The sequence below is a fragment of the Mus musculus genome, chromosome 6 (genome assembly GCF_000001635.26).
Source record: "Mus musculus strain C57BL/6J chromosome 6, GRCm38.p6 C57BL/6J".
Classification (NCBI taxonomy): Eukaryota; Metazoa; Chordata; class Mammalia; order Rodentia; family Muridae; genus Mus; species Mus musculus.
In genome coordinates, this window is record NC_000072.6 from 54,236,551 (window position 1) to 54,256,564 (window position 20,014).

At 45.5% G+C, this 20,014-nt stretch overlaps 1 protein-coding gene and 1 long non-coding RNA gene across 3 annotated transcripts in view; one reads left to right on the forward strand and one right to left on the reverse strand.

Moving 5' to 3' along the window:
* Chn2 (chimerin 2) overlaps positions 1-20,014 on the forward strand; it is a 261,881-nt gene that overhangs the window by 196,619 nt on the left and 45,248 nt on the right. The gene's annotated exons all lie outside the window — the stretch shown is intronic.
* Positions 9,188-18,444, reverse strand: Gm15527. Of its 2 annotated transcripts, none has more exons than XR_003956306.1 (3): positions 18,335-18,444; positions 18,016-18,154; positions 9,188-12,836 (listed from the first exon to the last, which is right to left on the reverse strand). It is a non-coding gene; the product is annotated as a predicted gene 15527 (long non-coding RNA). The 2 variants fall into 2 exon arrangements; XR_003956307.1 differs by having other exon boundaries at positions 9,188-11,694; positions 12,636-12,836; positions 18,016-18,444.

The following is a 20,014-nucleotide window of genomic DNA, read 5'->3' on the forward strand; positions in this document are numbered from 1 at the left end:
GTGCAAAGTCCGTGAATGACATGGGTGTGGAGCCTAGTTTGTACCTTTGAAGACAAGCCCACTCAGCACCGGGCTAGAAGCCTGTGTTGAATGGTATTGCCTATTACCCAATCTTGCTTCCGACCTTCTGCCAGCCTGGCTCTGTATTCCAAAGGACCTGACCTGGAAATTTTCCGCAGTGAATCAAATCCCAGGCTAAAGCTGGAAAACAGCCTCTCTGTGCTTTTTTGTTGGAGCCAGTTTCCTTCTTATGTTGTCAATGTCTGTTTGCCAGTGGGTTCGCTTGGGCATCCCCTCTACTCTCTCCTCCCTGGAGTTCTAACCCCTTTACTTGGGTCCTGGAGGTTGTCTTAGCTCCAGCAGCATCCAGCCACACTTGGTCCTGTCCACTCTCTGTGCTGTATCCGGGCCCATCTGCAGCTACCAGGTCTCCCCTAGCCAACCTCCTCTCAGTGACACATCCCTGTCACTTACAGCCACAGAAAGCCTCTCAGATGCCTTTCGCTACTACAGGGCTATGTGGGGACAATATAAGGCTGCTCAGTTGTCCACCATTGAAACAGTTTGGGCAAAGAGCTCACTATAGTTCTATAGTTCCTTGTAATTAGCACCGAAGATTCTGCTCAGAGCAACAATCTGATGCTGTGCAGAAGGCCTCAGAGGGGGGAAAAAATACCAAAATTCCATTTTCTGGTGTCCCTGGGTGAAAAAAAATCCATCACAAATGCTCTCCTTCTGCAGAAGTCAGTGTGGGGTCGCTCCATGCAGACATCCGTGCTTTAGCACACAGTGACAGAAAGCCTCCCTTTGCCAGGACTTGTGCTTCACAGAGCAAGGCTTGGACATCAGAGAACTTAGACCCACCATCTCTAGAATGGTCTTGGACATGAAGACCTTCAGCAGTGAGTGACATCATCCTTGAGCACCACCAGGAAGGCCCAATAGTATTTTGGAACACATCTTCAATTATTCTTCTCTTCAGGAGACTGTCACAATTGTGACTCTATGCAGTTAGCCAGTGAACTTGTTGGGGGTCCATATTTATCTTGGGCTTAAAGGTTTGTTTTGATTTGTTTGCCCATTGCCTTTAGAAGTATTTTTAACTGTGGAACATTTACAAACTTTTACTTCTAGTTTCTCTTTTTAAAAGCTTGGTGTCTGGAAGTTTACGTGCCATATAGGACCAAATCACAAAGTATCCACTGCTCCACACCACAGACACACCTCTCCCTTCGCCTCCTGATGGGCAGGTATCTTGCAGTCCCACCCAGCTCTGCCCTCGGATGGGCAGGTCCTTTATAACCTCAGTTTCCTTAATCACTATCCTCCCTCATCCACTTCCCTCCGTGTCCCACCAGCCATTGCTGGAAGACTTTGTTCTTTTTAACTCTGTAGGGGAATTGCACTTGAGTTTGCTTTTCATTAGTCACCAGGAGTGGGGACAAAGGATTTTTACTTAAACAGGCACCTAAGAACAGATACCATGGCTCTGGATTCTCTCTCTCTCTTCTGGTTTATAGTGATGTGTTACTACAAACTCAGCTTATAAAAACACTCTGTTCCACCCATCCCCTGCCCATGGGGCCACCTCCATCTGCTGCCAAGCAGAGAAAACTATCTTGGAAAGGGCTGTGATTGCCCACCTGGATAATCTCTCCTATCCTATAGTCCACAGATTGGTATCTACCCTTGATGACATCTGGAAAACCTTTGATCGTGTAATGTAACTATATATCAGGATATCATATATACCATAATCAAGGGAGTAGCTCCAGGGACAGAGGTCATGGTAAGAGTCTAGAATTCTGCTGCCCTGACCTCTGGCCGTTCTGCCGCCTCTCTCACACCCTTGCTTGTCTCTTCTCACATATCCCTTCCTTGCCAGCTCCTGTCTTTTCTGTAGACTCTAAAACCTGCTATCATTCATCCATTTGTTTGAATGAAGGAAGCAAGGTGGTAATGTAGTGTGTATTTTCTGCTCACGCCTGGCCTCACTGTCAGCACAGGAGCTGACTCTTAGCGAGCCCGAGCTCTGTTGGCCCATCCCCTACATGTATCCTAAGAACCCTGCTCAAGTCTCCCAAGACCAATCATGATTGACCACATACATTCAGAAACTTTTCACACTGAAACAGGAGCCCACTCTTTGTCTAGGGGACCTAGAAGTTGGCCAGGACCTCTGTGCAGCAGCTACACAGTTGAAGGAGGGAGCAGGGGAAGAGCTGCTTGTCTTTCCAGAGACTGAGACAAGCAGTAAAAGGAATGAGCTGCAGGCTGATCTGATGGGGAAGCAGCAGTAGGGTTTGGCCAGGGAGGAGCCACCAGGCCTTTCTGTGGGCTTTGACTCTCTGTTCCCTGCTTGGATTGGATTTTGCCTTGATATCTTATACAACCACATAAAATCTATTTTATATGACGCCAGAGAAGTTGATGACTTTTGGCAAGCTCACCTCACTGGACAGCCACCTTACACTTCGGTAGCACACACAGATATTCACACATACACATGCACACATATAGAGACACGCAAACTCTAAGAGACACATGCACACACATACACCTGCATGTATGCATGCACAAACATACACTCACACACATATACACATACAAACCCACCTACATGTACACTCACACGCACACGTTTGTGCACACAGAGATTCAGAATTCAAGGGTGTGTGAGTGTTTAGGTGTTTGTTTTTGGTTTTGTTTTTGTTTTTGGTTTTGGTTTTGGTTTTGGTTTTGGTTTTGGTTTTGGTTTTGGTTTTGGTTTTTTGTCCCTCAGACTTTTGGAGCAGCACTTAAGGGGATGCTGTCTTACACTTAGAATTGAAAGGCACAACTGTAATTTTTAAATTCATTATGGCTAGATTAATTTTAGGTGTTTGTACAATGTGCGTTTGGAAGTTTACACCTGCCACTGTGCCCCGCTTTCCTGCCGTACATGAGGGAGCTCGCACAACTAGCATTGTACTGGAAGCTTTGCGCCCGTGCCTATGCATTCAATGTGCTTTGCATTCTAACTGAATGTTAGTACTTCAGGGGCCTGGGCTGTAGGAATTCACTTCAATTATGCTTAAAAAGCAATTGGCTTGACGTAGAATATGTGAATCAATTGTCTCTTGGTGTTTAAAAGCAGAAATTCTCTATTAAGAGTCTAGTTTAATTACCCTCTATTAAGGGTTTAAACTGCTAGGATACTTGAGATCTCTTGAATAGAAAGGTCATATTGGAATTGAGAGGGGGTTAGGGACAGAGGCTTGATCAAGGGCCAGATCTTCTCATCACTCAGCCTTCCTCCTTGACTTGGTCCACCAGGGTCCATAAAGATCCCTGTCCTGTTATCGTTATCACGTGATTTCCATAGCAGAAGGCAAAGATGGTGATAACAAGAAGGACTTTCTCCATCTATGTCTTCTCAAGCAAAACTCTCAGTACCAGCTTTTGCTTCCCCACTCACCAGCCAGCCTATGCCCGCCTGGGGAGCAGTCACTGGCAAATGGGAACAAGGAGGAAGAAAACTGGTCTTACAGCCATGTATATCTGAACACATTGATTGCTGCCAAGGCCTACACAAAGCCAAGCCAGGGCCTGCTTGGGAAGTAAGAAGGGAAAATGACTGTGGGTGGCATCCGGGGCAGGAAGGTAAGTTTACCTGGTGTGTGGTTCAGAACAGCTCCCAAGTACAGCTCAATGCAGCTGCTCATTCAAGCTCTACCACTGGGGAAAGTCGCCCATGCAGGCAGGATAAAACCTCTCTTGTCCCCTGACTTTTCCAGCTGCTGGTAGATAATCCCAAGCCCTCCCATCACACACAGCCTCAAACACATTCTCAGTCCAATCACTGCAGTCCCCAGTGCTGAATAATACCAGGAATGTGACCCTGGCATAGAGAGAAATCTATCCTTCCACAGCCTTTGCCACCTGATCAGGCTGTGTCCACATCATCCTTCCTTACCTCTCTTGTGCCCAGACCTCAGCATCCACAGTCAGGAAGGATGGAGAGCTGGGCGAGGGCTTGCATGACTGGGAGGCTTCACACATAGCACATGATAGACACACTGTGGGTGCTAGGGAGGCTACATCACAGCATCTCCTAAGTGCTGTTTATCACCAGAGCAAGAACCCACATGGGAGAATGAGCGGGGTAGCAGGTGGTAATAATTTTACCAAGACAACAATCAGGGGGTGTATTAGTTAGGGTTGTACTGCTGTGAACAGACACCATGACCAAAGCAAGTCTTATTAAAGACAACATTTAATTGAGGCTGGCTTACAGGTTCAGAGGTTCAGTCCATTATCGTCAAGGTTGGAGCATGGAAACATCCAGACAGGCATGGTGTAGGCAGAGCTGAGAATTCTACATCTTCATCTGTAGGCCTCTAAGAGAAGACTCCCTTCCAGGCAGCTAGGGTGAGGGTCTTAAGCCTATGCCCACAGTGACACACCTACTCCAACAAGGCCACACCTCCTAGTAGCGTCCTTCCCTGGGACAAGCATATACAAACCATCACAGAGGGTTACCCATTTGGGACAATTGGGGAGAAGAGCCACAGAAGTGCCTGAGCAGTGTAGATTGATCCAGGAGCCAATTCTCCCCAGCATCTGTGCTTCTGGTTATCCCTTTGCTAGAAAGTCTCATTTTAACCTTAACCTTCCCAATTATCAATGTCTTGCTTGGGGTTTCTAGTCCTATGATAAACACCATGACAAAAAACAGCCGAGGGAGGAAAGGGTTTATTTCAGATTGCAACTCTCAGGTCACGCTCCATCACGGAGGGAAGTCAGGACAGAAACTGAAGCAGAGGCCATGAAGGAATACTGCTCACTGGCTTGCTCCCCCTGGCTTGCTTAGCCTGCTTGCTTATACAAGTCAGGACCACCTACCCAGGGAAGGTACCACCCCACAGTGGTCTGGGCCCTCCCACATCAGTCATTAATCAAGATAATATCCCCATAGACTTACCTATAGGCTAGTATTATGGATGCAGGTTCTTAATCAAGGTTACTTCTTTTCAGATGACTCTAGTTTTTGTGAGTTTGACCAAAAAATCCTAATCCTGATGCCAGATATAAACAGCTCCTTAGATGATTCTGCATCTGGTATGCAGCTGACATTCGCTTTTTTTCCCCCTCTGAGTTAGATGGGTGTTTTGTTGTTGATGATGATCAGACAGAACCCTGTTTTCTTTTCCAGAGGCCCTCAGCTAGGGCATCCTGCTCTGAGACTGCTTAGGCAGCATCTACAGCAGTCAGATACCATCCATTCCTGTAGAATTTAAGGGCTTTGGAGACTGGCCAGATAAAACGCAAAATCTACACTTCTCTGAAGTCACGGCTACAGTATACCTCATCCCTCAGAGATGGCCGCCTCCTGCTTTTGCCTTTGTACTCTGGAAAGGTGAAATGGTTTGAAGTTTAACCAGCAAAGAGCTGAAGCATCATTATGGCCCCGATGCTCTACCTGAAATGCAAAAAGGTTAGCAAGAATTTCCCTAAGCTCCCAGTAGATCTAAATAGACACTGCTGAATTCTTCCTTCTTCTTAACTGAAGAGCCCCCCTGAGGGAGTAGGAGGCAAGGGAGCCAAAGAATAAATGGGACGAGTGCTTGCTGGAAGGAACTGAGGTTATTAGTAAATATGTACACAGGGAAATATGGTAGATTTAACTGTGCCTGTCAGTCATCCAGACTACTATTTATTTTTAAACAGAAGAGCAGAGAAGATAATAAACATGAAACGGTTAGTAGTCGATGAAACAGTTGGGGCTTGCTTTGCATCATGGGTAATCCCAGTGTGTCTCTTGTTGCTTAACTCATAGTTAAGAGCATTTTGAGCGGCTAGCCCTGGCCTTTTGACTAGAATGGTGGTTTTCTTTTGAGCTGTATTTTCGCTGTAAGAAACAGAAGGAAAAGTCTGGTGTGGAACGAGAGTAGACACGTGGGAGGCAGTGATGTCGACAGCCCTCTGTTGGCTGACAGCTCTGCCGCTCCTGGAATATAAAAAGAAATTCCAGGGCATGTCTGCAGGAAGAAGCACAACTCTCCCAGTGGCTGCTTTTTCATCACAGGAAGCAGCTCCTGCTTTGCGGGTGGTGGTCTGTGGGGACAGTCCTTCTTCTCACTGTTTAAGTCAGCAGGCAGTTATTATGTATCTGCAATCACTGTTGCAGATGGAGGTTTTGTTGTTGTTGTTCTGTTTGTTTTAACTACACTTCAGCAAGTAGTGTCTACACAGGTCAAACGGGCTCCATCGGATAAGATCTGGAAAGCCAGGCAGGACCAGGGAAAGTCTTGTGCCTGAGGAGGTGACCTTGGGAAGATGTGCGCATTGGGCTGGAGACAGCAGGAGGTAGACTGGGGAAGTTCGACGTTGCTGATCTGTTCTTCATTGTGACCATAACCAATCCTTTGCATGAAGATGCTTATGATACCCAGGCTTTGTAAAGTGAGGAAGCATCATGGGCAAACTCAGATGAGACCTGTCTCATTTCAAAGGGACTTTGCAGTTCCCTGTGGACCACAAAAACCCACAGAGATAAGTGCAGCAATGGCCCTGCGTGCATCACAACCATACGTCGTTAACAACAGCTCTTTCTGTTTCCTGCCTTCTGTCTTACAATTTTACCTTCTTTCCCTGGCAAACTGAAAGGCACATGATATGGCTGAGCTTGGCAGAGGACAGGAAGGCCTACACAGCTCACGCTTTCTCACCCCTCCTCACCCCCGGCCAAGTGCTAGGACCTGGTTGTTTAAAGAAAAGTGTCTCTCCCTCTCCAGACGGGACTTTATGTCCACCTCCCCTCTCCATGCTGATTGCATGGACTTTTACAGGTCTTGTGTGTGACGTCACAACTGCTGTGAGTTTATATGCGCAGCTGCCCTGCCGCACCAAGAAACAATGCTTCCTGAGTCATCTACTATCTTTGGCTCTTACCCTCTTTACTCCCCTCTTCTTCAGTGACCCCTGGCCTTTAGGAAAGGGGTACACTACATATCTTCCATTTAGGGCTGAGGATCTTTCAGTCTCTTATTCTCCATGCCACGTCCAGTTGTGAGTCTTTCTCTGTGTTAATCATCAGCTACTGCGAATAAGAGCTTCTCAGATGAGGGTTGAAAGCTGCATTAATCTATGAGTGTAACGATATGTCAGTAGGCATTGGTATGTAATTAGCATGTTACCATTGGGCAGTGTGAACATAGGAGACCCCTCTCTGTGGCCTATGAATTGTCTAGCTATAGGTTCGTAGCATGAAAATGGCGTCAGTTATAGGTTTCGTCTTGGGAAGCAAAGCTTCAATCTTATCAGAAAGTAGATGGTTACACCATCGTGTTTATGTGTACCAGTATTGCACCAGTGGGCCTGTCTTACCAGATCAGTCATTGTCATTCACAAAGTTCACAGCTGGGTAAGACTGATGCTCCCTTCTCTCCTATAGTACCTTCTGAAGGTAAGACGTGTAAGATGTATGTTACAATTAACTTCAAAGATTATGTAAACTGTAAAATTTAAATGAAAACATAAAGAGATGGGTGTCTTGTGTCTCTTAGCTTAAGTAAATCCCCGTCATGGTGAGAGCAGCTCAGTTTAAGAGGTGCCCTGCTTGCATTTACAGACATGAGAGGAGTGTGGACAGGGCACTGTTCCCTCGGAGACAGTGTGTGGAGTCAGCATGTATATTAGCTTCCCAGAAAGGAGCATGGCTCTAAGGCAGGGCTCAGTTCTCACAGCACTTCCGAATTTGTCAGGTGTGTCAGTAGTCTCCACTCTAGGCTGCTGAGAAATACGGACTAGCTCCCGGGGAGAGGGACCTCTCTGTTGCAGTGTTCTCTCCATTTTCTATCTTCTATGCATTGGTGGTGTCTGGGCTTGTTTTCCAGGGTAGTGCCTGGTGCCACATTCTGCTCCAAACAATTCTACCTTGTTTTATATTTTAGCTTAATTTAGATCCCAGGTACTTTCTCCTTATAAAACTAAATAAAAATGATGAGTTTTTAATCCTATTGTTATAAAATAGAGATGCTCACTAAACATTGAGTAGTTCCAAAAATCAACAAGGATGATGCTAACGGCTTTTGTAACCCACCACAGAGATACTGTGCCCTTCCGGAAGCTGCATAGGTACAAGTCTGTCTGGTGTATGTTTGTCATTTGAATTAAAAGTTTAGGTGTTCTCATTGTCTTCTATTTCTACAAAGTAATATGAATACTATATCTTTGTTGTATGCTAATTAGAAAATGTAGATTTGAGGAAGACTTGATAGCCACCCCTAATCTGGCATTTCAGACACAGTATATGTACATATACATATCTCCAGAAATGAACAACATTGAAAATCCATAAACAACCACAATGGCTTTCTCTGGCTAAGGCATTCAGCATGATTTCTTTCCTAGGTGGGTTAAGGAAAAAAAAAACAAAACAAAACAAACAAAACTTTTGAATATTTTCCCAATGAAAATGAAAGCCCTTGAGATATAGTCTAAAAACAAAAGAGGTAAAATAAAAAGAGACCTTATTCTGAAGATAAATTTGCATCTATATTGTATTTGTGTTGCGCTCTCTCTCTCTCTCTCTCTCTCTCTCTCTCTCTCACACACACACACACACACACACACACACACACACACACACGCAGAGCCTGGAGCTGACAGAAAAATATAAGAGCTTCAAGTGCCAAAGTCAGCAACAGTGCTGAGCTGTAGAACCCAGGTATCTGGCCTTCTGTTGTGGGCTGATAGCTGAGGGAAGGAGCCGGGCTTCAGGGAAGATGTCCTGATTTTCATTCACAAAGTTCACAGCTGGGTAAGACTTCCGGTCTCCTCTCACCCTTCTCTCTTATTCTTCAGGGAAGTTTGTATGGCCCTAGATTTCACAGTAGACAGCTCAAGGGGTTAGAGGAGCAGCAGTGATGGGTAATGGAGATAATGGTGAGCAGAAAAGGAACAGCCAGAGGGCAGCTTCCTCAGTACACATGGCCCACAGCAAGGGCAGTCAGTGCACACAGCCCACAGCAAGGGTCCCTAGTTGACATACCCCACAGCAGCTCCCAGAACCCAGAAGCATCAGCAGAGCCATTTGCATTTCTTACTGAAATCAATACTGTATAGATTCATGACGTCCATTTTGTTTTACTAGAATCTTAAAAATGATATTTTAAACACTCAGCCAGCACCGGTAAAGGAAGATTTGAACACAGAGTTTTATTTATTATCTGACAATTTGAAGGCTGCTTTCTCTCTTGGTAATTTCTTGGAAGCATTTTTCTAAATAAAATCATTTTCATAAAACCATTTTTGATGGCTGCTTGGTAATCCGTTGGATGAAGGCACCGAGTTGATTTAACTCCCCATTTCAGATGAAGTCAGTTTAAATTCATTCCTTCCATATGTTTCAAGACATCCTTTCTTCCATATTACAGACAACTCCTCTGGAAGTATCTTTGCAGTCGGGGCTTTGAAAATATGTTTAACAAGTTCCCTAGGCTAAGTTGTAGGCATCTCGTTCAGACCTCTGCAGTATATTAAGGTGGAAAACTATCACGAGGAGACCTTCCTTGTTGTGTTTTGAAACCTCCCCCCCCCCCACACATTCAAGTCGTGTGTTTTGGTCCAGTTTTTCTTTTCTTTTTAGAAAATATTCTTTCATATATTATGACTCATTGGGTAGCCATTTTAATTGACCATTGCTAGTTGATAAGACAGCATTTGTTAAGAGGAATATTAGAAACAGTCGTTAGCCCAGTGTGGAAACAATGGCTTAAACTATCAAAAATATCCCACCAACTGGAGCCCTAACAACATAGGGGAGGGGCTCACACTGTGGTGTTCACTAACTGTCTGTCACCAGAGATCTCATCCATGTGGCTCTTGTTTCACTCCTCTGTTTCTGGTGACTTAAAATAAACCTCTTGAGAGACTACCATGTTCCCACCCTATAATGAATTCTATTGGCTGAAAAGGAGATGTTACTACAGGAAACCAGGAACCAACCAGCAAAAGAGCCTTGACCATAAAATTATTGTTCTGAAAACATATATGTATGTATGTACTGCTGGAATGGCACACATGCACGTGGAGTATTTAGGCATGAAACAGTTTGTGACAACCACAAAGGAAACAGACTTAATAAAGGCAGGAACTTATTATATTTTGTCTTGGTATTTACAGATGTGTTGGAGTTTTGAATGCATATATGCATTCAAAAATGTTGAAATGAGTTTGACTGGCATCTTTCTTTCCCTTGACTTGGCTACACTGTTGGGGAATTGCATTGTCTAGCCTCAATACATATAAGGTGTATATACATGTACATTGTGCTCGCTAGTCCTTAGATCACTGGGGATGAGATTGGAGTGAGATCTGTTGTCTTCACCTCTTTATGTATGAGAAGATTAATGCTCTGGTGCATTAATTAGAACTTTTTTTCAGCCTTGCCTAGGAAAGGCAGGACCTGGGGCTGGAAACAAGCTTGAAGTCTGACTTTAAGCCATGTGCTGATAACAAAATCCCACCTTGTTAGGGTCATGTTTTAAAGAAAGCAAGATTCTTAATATGGTTAGAGATATAAATCTCTATAAAACTGAGCACAGTTCCAGCCCTGATTAATAAAATTCTCCATTGTAACATGCTCTAGAGGGTAATTCTGCGCATCAGTTACTCCAGGGAAGGGGGCTCTCTCTGCACTGAATTGGAAATACAATATATACAACACTGTGCTTGAAGACAAAGGTCAGGTAATGCAACAGTTTCAACAACTGAACCCCTAGTCAGTGATCAAAGTAGAGGTGAAGGAAATCAATGAAAATAACATGTTTTAGAGGATTTAGGCTGGCCCAGGGTTGTCGCAGCTGTACACAGCAGGATGCTAAGACAGGATCTGAGAGGAGCAGGTGTGCACTAAGAAGATGAGGTCAATTGTTCCAGGTGCTGCAGGATGTTCCTCCAGACCCAACACTGACAGCAAGCCCACACGCCCAGGGCCAACTGATACAGGAGTACTGAGAACATTTAATGGAAACCAAACAATCTCTTCAGCAAATGGTGCTAGGACAACTGGCTGGTCCATACAGAGAAATGAAATTGAACTATTGTGAACAGTATATAGAAGTTAATGCAAAATAGATCAATGACTTAAATATAAGAATTAAAATCTTAAAGGGAATGTAGAAGAAATACACATAAATGGTCATTATCTTATCCTGGGCAGTGGATTCTTAAATATGACACCGAAATATGAATAATCCAACACTGGATAAACCATGCATCTTCAGATCTTAGCATGTTGTGCATCAAGGAGAAAAGATGCAGGATGAGTTGGAATACAGCACTTGCAAATCATATTTCTGTTAAAGGTCTTAATAGCCACAAGGTATAAAATTTTCTAACATTTAAAAGCCAAAAAGAGAGACAATTCCATTTTTAAATTGAGAAGGATACTGAAAAGATATATTTTTTGAAAGAAAATGTACAAATAGCTAAATAAGCACACGAAACAATGTCCATTGTCATTAGTCATATCACCTCAAATCCAACAGGGTAAGTTTTAATTGGCAACTTGACACTGCATAGAGTACCTGAGGAAGAGTTACAACTGAGGAACTATCTGGATCAGGTTGGCCTGAGGGCACATTCATGGGGGTTGTTTTGATTGTCGATTGATTCAGGAAGACCCAGAACAGTGGGTGGTGCCATTCCCTAAGCAGAGGGACAAAATAATTAAGACAAGAGAACGTTAGAGGAAAGCAAGCAAACAGGGCCCCTGTGTTTATTCTCTCTACCCTGGACTGGGGATGTGATTCCTCAAAATTTCTGCCTTGGTGTCCCCAAAACAATGGACTATAACCTGGTATTGTAAGCTAAGTACGTCCTTTCTTCCCTAAGATTCTTTTGATCAGGAATTAGTCACAGAGACAGAAATGAAACTAGAAAAGTTATAATACTTTAAAAATAGCAGTAAGTTTTAGGGAAGCTGTGGTCATTGGAGTCCTCCTACACTGCTGGTGGGAACTGGAGTGGGATGGTCTCTGTGAACAGCAGCCTAGCAGCTCCTTAGAAATCAAACAAATTACCCCATGGCCTAGCAACTCTGTGAGTAGGTACATACCCTGAAGAATTAAAAACAGGTGCTGAGGCCATCACCCCACACAGATGTTCACAGTGTTCATGTTCACAATAGCCCAGAGGAGGAAGCAACTTAAATATCCACCCACAGATGAGTGGATAAGCAAGTGTGGATATACACATGTGTGGAATACTGCTCGCTCCTGAAAATAGAATGATATTTAAATAGACGATACAACATGCATGGACCTCGGAGAGTTGCACAGTTTACAGCTGCTAACTTTATGTCCTATGAATTTTGTCTCAAGCCAATAAAGGAAAGCAAGCCTTCCGAAGCTAAAGCAGGCATATAACTCCCCATCCAGGCAAATCCTCATGACTCAAAAGAGATCTCGGCTCAGGTTACAACCACCTATGAAGTTATATTGGTATGCGTGGGAGGGAGGGTGGAGATGAGCCATCCAAATAGGATTATAGGCTGTGCAGGGCCAACTGCAACCTGATCTGTACACTCTGGGCTCAGGATGTTTATCACGAAGGTGGCTTGGCTGTCTGTCCTAGCTGCTCCCACTTACCAGTGTTTCAAAAGCTCATTTATTTAGCTCCATGCTGTATCATTTATAACAATAATGTTTCAGCAACTGCATGATCCCTCACTGGAGTCTCTCTGGGAGCTTTTACACACAGCCAGCTTCCAGTGTGTACCCAGTGGGTTTCTGCTTCAGATCTGGTCTCTGGACCCAGAAGGCATGAGGGTATATTGTACCCAAGTTCACCTGAAAGAATTTATAGGTCACTTTAAGACAGTAATACAGGAAACGGAGAGATGGCTTGGCAATTAAGGACTCTTGCTGCTCTGACAGAGGTCTGAGCTCTGTTTCCAGCACACACATGGTGATTCATAACCATCTGTAACTTCAGTGTCAGGAAATCCAAACCCACTTTTCTGCCGCTGTGGACACCGAGCATGTATATGGTACACAGACAGACGTGCAGGCAAAGCATGCAGATGTGTGAAACAAAAGTTAAAGTCCTTTAAGTCAGCAATATAAATATTCATTTCTTTCTGTGTGCCTTGCCAGCTCAGATTTTCCCTGACGATTCCCTCTCGTTAAGCCCCGAGTATTCAATCGTCATTGAATTCCTAGCAAAATCATCCAAGAGCTGTGAAGTCTCAGCTCTGGAGCGGCTGAGAACATTTCCATTCCCATCTCATTGTCCAGTGCATGTCATGTGGCCAAGCTTAGCAGGTTCCCAGTCTAGAAGACCCTCCCTTGTAGAGAGGCAGGAATCATCATTTGGGGATACAGTACCTCTGCCCTTATTTCTAACATGCTGACTAACCATGCATGCTTACCCAGCAAAGTTCCAGGTTTCCAGTATCTCAGAAATGTAGAGAAAAACCATCACCATGAACATATTTTATTTATTCTCCTGGGGAAGGTAATATATTTATTAAAATGTGATTCCTCAAAGCCCCATTTTGGGTTCCTGAGTATCTCGTCTGGGCACTTCCTGGGGGCATGTGGCAATGGGTTAAGAACTCCAGCGTGTGAATATTTCCCTTCTACTTAAGGAATATTTTGAAGGCAAATAGGAGGGTTCCTGTCATCTGTCGGACACACATTTGTTTGCCTGTGAGCATGAGTTAATAAGGCTGTCCACAGCAACATGAAACTTGAGCCAGGAGAGAGGCCTGCTCAGGAGGAAGTGGGTGTGATGAGAGTTCTTAGAACACTGTGGCATTAAAAACAGTGGTCTCCCAGGATGTCAGAAACTAATCCTAAGACCTAGAAGTGTGCTTCCCATTAGAAAAGGGGCCTTGAAAATGTAATCACATTAAGGATTCAATTCTTAATTCATTTTAATTCATCTTAAATCATGCCTGTGTGTCTGTGCATAGGAATGCAGATACCCAGAGGGGCAGGTAGATCACATTCCCCTGAGATTGTTACAGGAGTCGTGAGCCACCTGACGTGGGTGCTGGGAACCAAACTTGGTCCTTTAAAGAACAACACATGCTCTTAACAGATGAGCCATCTCTCCAGTCCCCACATTAAAGATTTTGAGAGGAGGAGATTGTCTTGCTTTATCTAAGGGCCATCAAATACCACTATAAAGATCTTCCTAAGAGCAACACAAGTAACAAGCCCAGAAGAGAAGATAGCCTGGAGAAAAAGAGTTCTGGAAGCCCCAGAGGGATGCAAACAGAAGCCAAGGACAGCAGGTAATCAAGAAAAGTTTGTGCCTAGAGCCTCTAGAGCAATGATTCTCAACCTGTGGGTCTCGACCCCTTTGGGACTGTGTGACCCTTTCACAGGGGTCAACTGAGATCATCGGAAAACACAGATATTTATAGAATTACAGTTATGAGATAGCAACAAGAGTAATTTAATGGTTGGAGGTCACCAATCATTAAACACGAGGAATTGTATTAAAGGGTCATGGTATTAGGAAGTTTGATCGCTGATCTAGACATAGTACAGCCCTTGATCTCTACAAGAGAAATTGATCTCTGATTTCTGTTCTTCATAATTATAGAGGACAAATGCTCTTTGAAGCCCCCAAGTTTATTTGTTACAGTACCTGCATAAAAGTCCTACAGCTGTATCCATCAAATGACTAGTATGACCATTCTTTTTGTTTTCGGGGTTTTTTGTTTGTTTGTTTGTTTGTTTGTTTTTGTTTGTTTTTGCATCAAGAGAAGAGGAGAAGGAACAGCGACTTCCTCAAACTGTTCATTCCCATAGCCAGGGGCATTTGGGGAGCAGTGCAGCTTACTGAGCCTGATGCGGGGGACCCCACTATGGGATGGTAAGAGCCCTGAGAGGAGTGGTGTCCTGGAAGCCTTAGCCAGCTGGGTAGAGGCACAAAGGCCACCCTTCTCCCCTACCTGTTTTGTGTGTGCCTGTTAGCTGACTCAGAGTTGACAGTAAGATCGGGTCTACCCAGACTAGATCTGTAGCCACCGGGAGGTTCCAGTTTAAAATCCACTTGGTTTCTTTGGGCTAAAGTACAATCGCATCGATCCCTCTAACCAGTTTGGATTGCATTCTCACTGGTACTGACACCCTGTGCTTCCCCGAATCCTGTCTGTCCTCACACAGTTTGCCCCATATGCCTCCCAGCCCCGACAGGTCTTGAAATCTCTGTCCCAAAGTGCCTCAGTCAGGAGGGGATTCCGTGTGTGGGGATATGATAGAGCCGACAGACGTACCCAGACACTGGCTCTCCACAAAAGGTTCAAAACAGGCTCTGGTAACAAAGCAGTTAATTATCAGCGATGGGAGTTCAGGGATAGTTCAAAGGGGAGGTGACATTTGACCTGTGTTATTAAGGGAAAGGAAGTTGCTTTAAGGCAAAATAAAGAAAAGAGCTGCCAGGCAGAGAGCCAGGAGCAGAGATGAGGGCCTTCAGATGTGGCCATTGGAATGCAGCACGAGGAACAGCTTGCACCGGGGTAGGGAAACGTTCATAGTGCTAGCCACTGCGTCACAGTCATGGAACTTCTGATGCCAAGGACAGCTAGCAGGCAGGGAAGTATGGAAATGAAATGTGCGCGTGGCTTGAGATCTTGGGGTGTTGAGTAAAAAGTGGGGGGTTGTTGTAGAGCGTGGTGATGGAGTTCCCTACCATGTTCTAGCCAGTGAGCCCTCAGCCCTCAGCACATCAGTCAGGATGGGCTGGGTCAGGTCACATTAAAGAAAACCCAACAGTAGTACCAACCTGTTATTTCTTACCCATGTCCCATGCCCATTGTGGAATGACCATGGGCATTCTTCCTATGACACATCCTCAAGGTGACACCTAACTCTACTTTATTTGCTTAGTCACATGGCCACAACAACTCTAACAGTACAGAGACAGTGGCTGTGTGGCTTCCTTGAAACTCGCAGAACTCTAAAGAGGGCGGGTGTCACTCGCTCTAAGCTTCCCAGACACAATTCGGTGTCTTCTTAGTAGTTAGGTTTCAAACTTGGTAAAATCATCCCAACAGCAGTTTGACATGGTCTTCCTTGGTTCCTTTAAAAGCACCACAGTCTGCGGAGTGCTGCTGGATACAGCTGAGATGTTTCCCCACCTGGGGTGCAGCGTTATTCACCGATACCCATGATGTAGACCCTACCCTGAGTTCACACCACCACTGTGATGCCACTAAACTAGCAGTTCCAGAAAGCCACTAAAGAATGTGCTCTCAGGCAGGGAAGGCTCAGCAGGTAAAGGCACCTGCCACCAAGTCTGATGTCCTGAATCTATAGTAGGACAGAACCAATTCTGAAAAGTTGTCCTCTCACCTCCACATGTGCACTGTGGCATGTGCACACCTATGTGCCACTGCATGTTTTTGGAGATCAGAGGACAACTTGTAGTAGCAGACTCTCTCTTTCCACCATACGGATTACAGGTTCAGACTCAGGTTGTCAGGCACCTTGACCCCAGTGAGCCATCTTACCAGCCTCTCCAGATTGTTTTTAATCTTCAAGGAGTTTAATGGTGGAACCACTCACTCACTGTACAAAATAAATGTTCACTTGCCAAAGTTTAACATATGACTAAGATTTAATGAACACAATATAAACATCACTATAGCCCTAATACAACAACTTTGAAAAGTCATCTGATAAAATGATAGGTTCTGGGCTGAAGAGATGGCTCAGCAGTTAAGACCACTGGCTGTGCTTGCAGAGGGATCAGGTCAGTCCCAGCACCTACATAGTACATCACAATTCGGTGTAACTCCAGTTGCGGGGTCTCTGAGGCCCTCTTCTGGCCACCGTGGGCACTGCATGTGCAAGGCTCACAGATACACCCTGTCAGAACACCCATACACATTCAATATAATTGTTTAAACTAGAGAAGGTTTTCATAGTCTTAGAAGCTACTTAGTCACATCACAGTTGTGGACACACAGAAGGGTACAAGTTGTTCCCAAGCCACACCCGTCTGTTCTCCGGATGGCCAGATGGGCACCTGAAGCCTGTGATTTCTCCCAACACTGGGAAAGTGTGGGGTTCCAGTTTACTGGCTTGGAACAATTGCTCCTGGTCCGTTTTTCAGAAGTCCGTCCTTTAACGTGTTTTTTCAGAGGTCAGACATGCAGGTGGGTAGAAGGGCATAAGGAGAGGTCAGGGGTGTGGAGCAGGAGAGGGAGGAGCCACCACAATGCATTCTGCTTGAAAGTGCAGAAGAAACCTAATACTGTGTATGCTGCTTAAAAAAGAAAAAAAAAAACACTCTAAAAATACCCAGCTGAGCCATGCCTGTGGCCAGCAAGTGACAGACTGGGGTTGGGGGAGGTGTCAGGTGCTACTTGGCAGATCTTGGATCCAAACAATGTCTTTTGCTCTGGAGAGAAGTGAGGACAAGGAGGACACCACGCCTTGTCTGAGGACAGGGGTTCAGCCCAAGCCCACGTGAGCCTGCACTCCCGGTGCCCAGCCTTATGGTCCTAGTTCCGCCTCCATCACACAGAACAAGGCAGCTGTGCATCAGAACTCAGCTACTAAGGATTTCCCAGTCACAGCCAAACTCTCAGCTGTCTGAGATGAGTGTTTTCAGGAAGGAGCCCAAGCCTCAGGGCTGAGAGGAGAGTCAGAGCGCTAGGCTGTATCTCGGTAGTAGAGCGCTTGCCTGGCTCACAGGTCCCTGGTTCAGGCCCTGACACTGTAGACAGTAATAACAAACCTAACTAACAGTGGCTCTTTCAAGGACAACTCTATCGTCTCCCCGAGCACATCCCACGTTGGTGTGGTTGTCCACTTAAAATGCTTTTGTCTTTTTCTCTGTCTAACACACGCTTGCTCTACACAAAGGCCTGTCAAAGCTTTTTGAATATTTCTCCTGGCCTTGACTTTCTAGAGTTCCTCTCCTCCGCCCCCGCCCCACCCCCCACCCCGTCTGCCTCCCTGAATTTATTGTGTCTTCTACCTTGTTCCCAGAACGCTTTGAACCTACCTCTTCCGAGTCCCGGAGCAGGAATTGTTACATGACTACACGGTTCAAGGCCATTTCTCTTCACTCTTGCAAATATTGGCTCCTTGAAGTGAAGGCCTGAATGTTAGTTATCCTTAGTTTCCTGTGCCCACCATAGTGCCTGGTCCAGGGGGAGAGAGTGTGATTACCAAATGACGTACAAGCACCCAGGTAACAAATTTCAGGCACACTGTGCCTGGACAATACTACGGCCTATTTAACCTGCAAGTGTCTGTCTCCCCTCCCCCACTGTCCTTTCAGATTTCTAGGTCAGATGCAGGTCCTACAAATCTGTTCTCACAAGCCTTCCGGGTGCTGCTCCAACTGTACAGGAGCCTTCTGCGATGTGTTTGTCCAGTGGTTAGGAATGCCTCTGGTTGGAGAGCCCACAGGGAAATTAGACTGGAGCCCCGTGCTGCTCCGCAGGCAGGCTGTAGGGGGTGCTCTGCAGCCTACTTCTGCATTCCACTGGGAGTCAGAATAGCCCAGAAGCATCTACCCATTCTTATCCCCCACCCACGTTCCAGGTCCACTTAGACTTCCCCCAGGCCACAGCACACAGAAGCATGCTAGCACCTCTCTTAACTTTCCAGAGTATTTGAGACTCACTAGTAGGTTACCCTAATGTTCTGGCCACATAGAGTCCTGGCTCCAACACTAGCAGTGGTCAGTGTTTTGGGAGTGTGGAGTTTGGGCTTCCAACCACCCTTGATGACAAGGCCAGGGGGTCACTGCCAGAGCAGGTCCCGGCTGACCTAGGGCCTCCTCCTCAGTGTCTTGAATCAAGTCATACAGCCATCCCCACTCCAGCCCTCTCTGGCCCGTGCACAGCAGAGAGTTTCACGTGTCTTCCAGGCAACAAAAGCATCCTAACTTCCTCAAAGGGTCCCCTTTCTCCCTGTCGCTATCCCTCCCACCGCCTTCCCTGCAGGCCTCATCACACGCATGGGGGGCAGACTGCTTCCCAGAAGAGGCTCAGTCCCTGCTTGCTCATTAAGTCGCTGTAATTATACGCACGTGGGCCTAATTGGTTTTAATTGCACTCCAAGGCTGCTCTAGGTTACAACGGTGTCTCCAGCCTCAGAGAAGTTGCTCCCTTTATTTACCGCTTAAATAGTATCAAGGGGAAAACAGGAGAAGTGATAGTGAGGAAACTCTTCATTCTGAGAGAGCAACTTTCAAAGTGCTTGGCCATCCTGACCCTGCAGTGCTGGGTTCAAATTCAGCGCAAGGAAAGTGAGTCAAGCCACCGAGAGGCTGTGCCGCTGTGGAGAAGTCAATCCAGCATGCAGGCTGCGCTGCGGCTGCACGATGCTTAACTGTGGTGTGGCATCCTCTCTTTATGAATCTGCATCTATTCTCCAGTTGCACACACCCATCTACCTGAAATTCACAAATAAACCATAGTAATAACATAATTTCAATTACTCACTTTGTCGAAGGCAATTTAAGCATCTTATTATTTTGGATCTCTTTTTTTTTTTTTTTAAGTCCATGCTTCTGGTGTTAAATGCATCCAAGTCTGCATTACTGATTTGCATTCCCCCTTCATGCCACACCCCTCCACTAAGACTATGTATACTGCACAGATAATCGGTCTCTAAAGGAATGTCACATGGCACCCATCAGACAGATGAGTGAGCCTCATGTTAGCTGCCCACCTCTGTGCCCTGGAGCTCCAGTGTCCTAACACCACCCTGACTCTTTCCAAGGGCACCTGTATCCTGGTGCAGTAGTTAGCCCTTGCCAGATACTAGACGTACAGAGTCATAGCTGAACCCTCATTTTGGAAGTTGAAATAGGAACCAGAACCAATCAGATTTCGGATGAGGATGGGTGCACGTGGAAGAAGAAGAAGACGTCAATCATCGGATTAAAGTGTTGATCAAATGTCCCCTGTATGGCTTCTCAGTGACCTACAGTCACTGCACTGTGTGGAAGACTGTGCTTCTGGAGCGGAGGAGGCCCTGGGCCAAGAGAA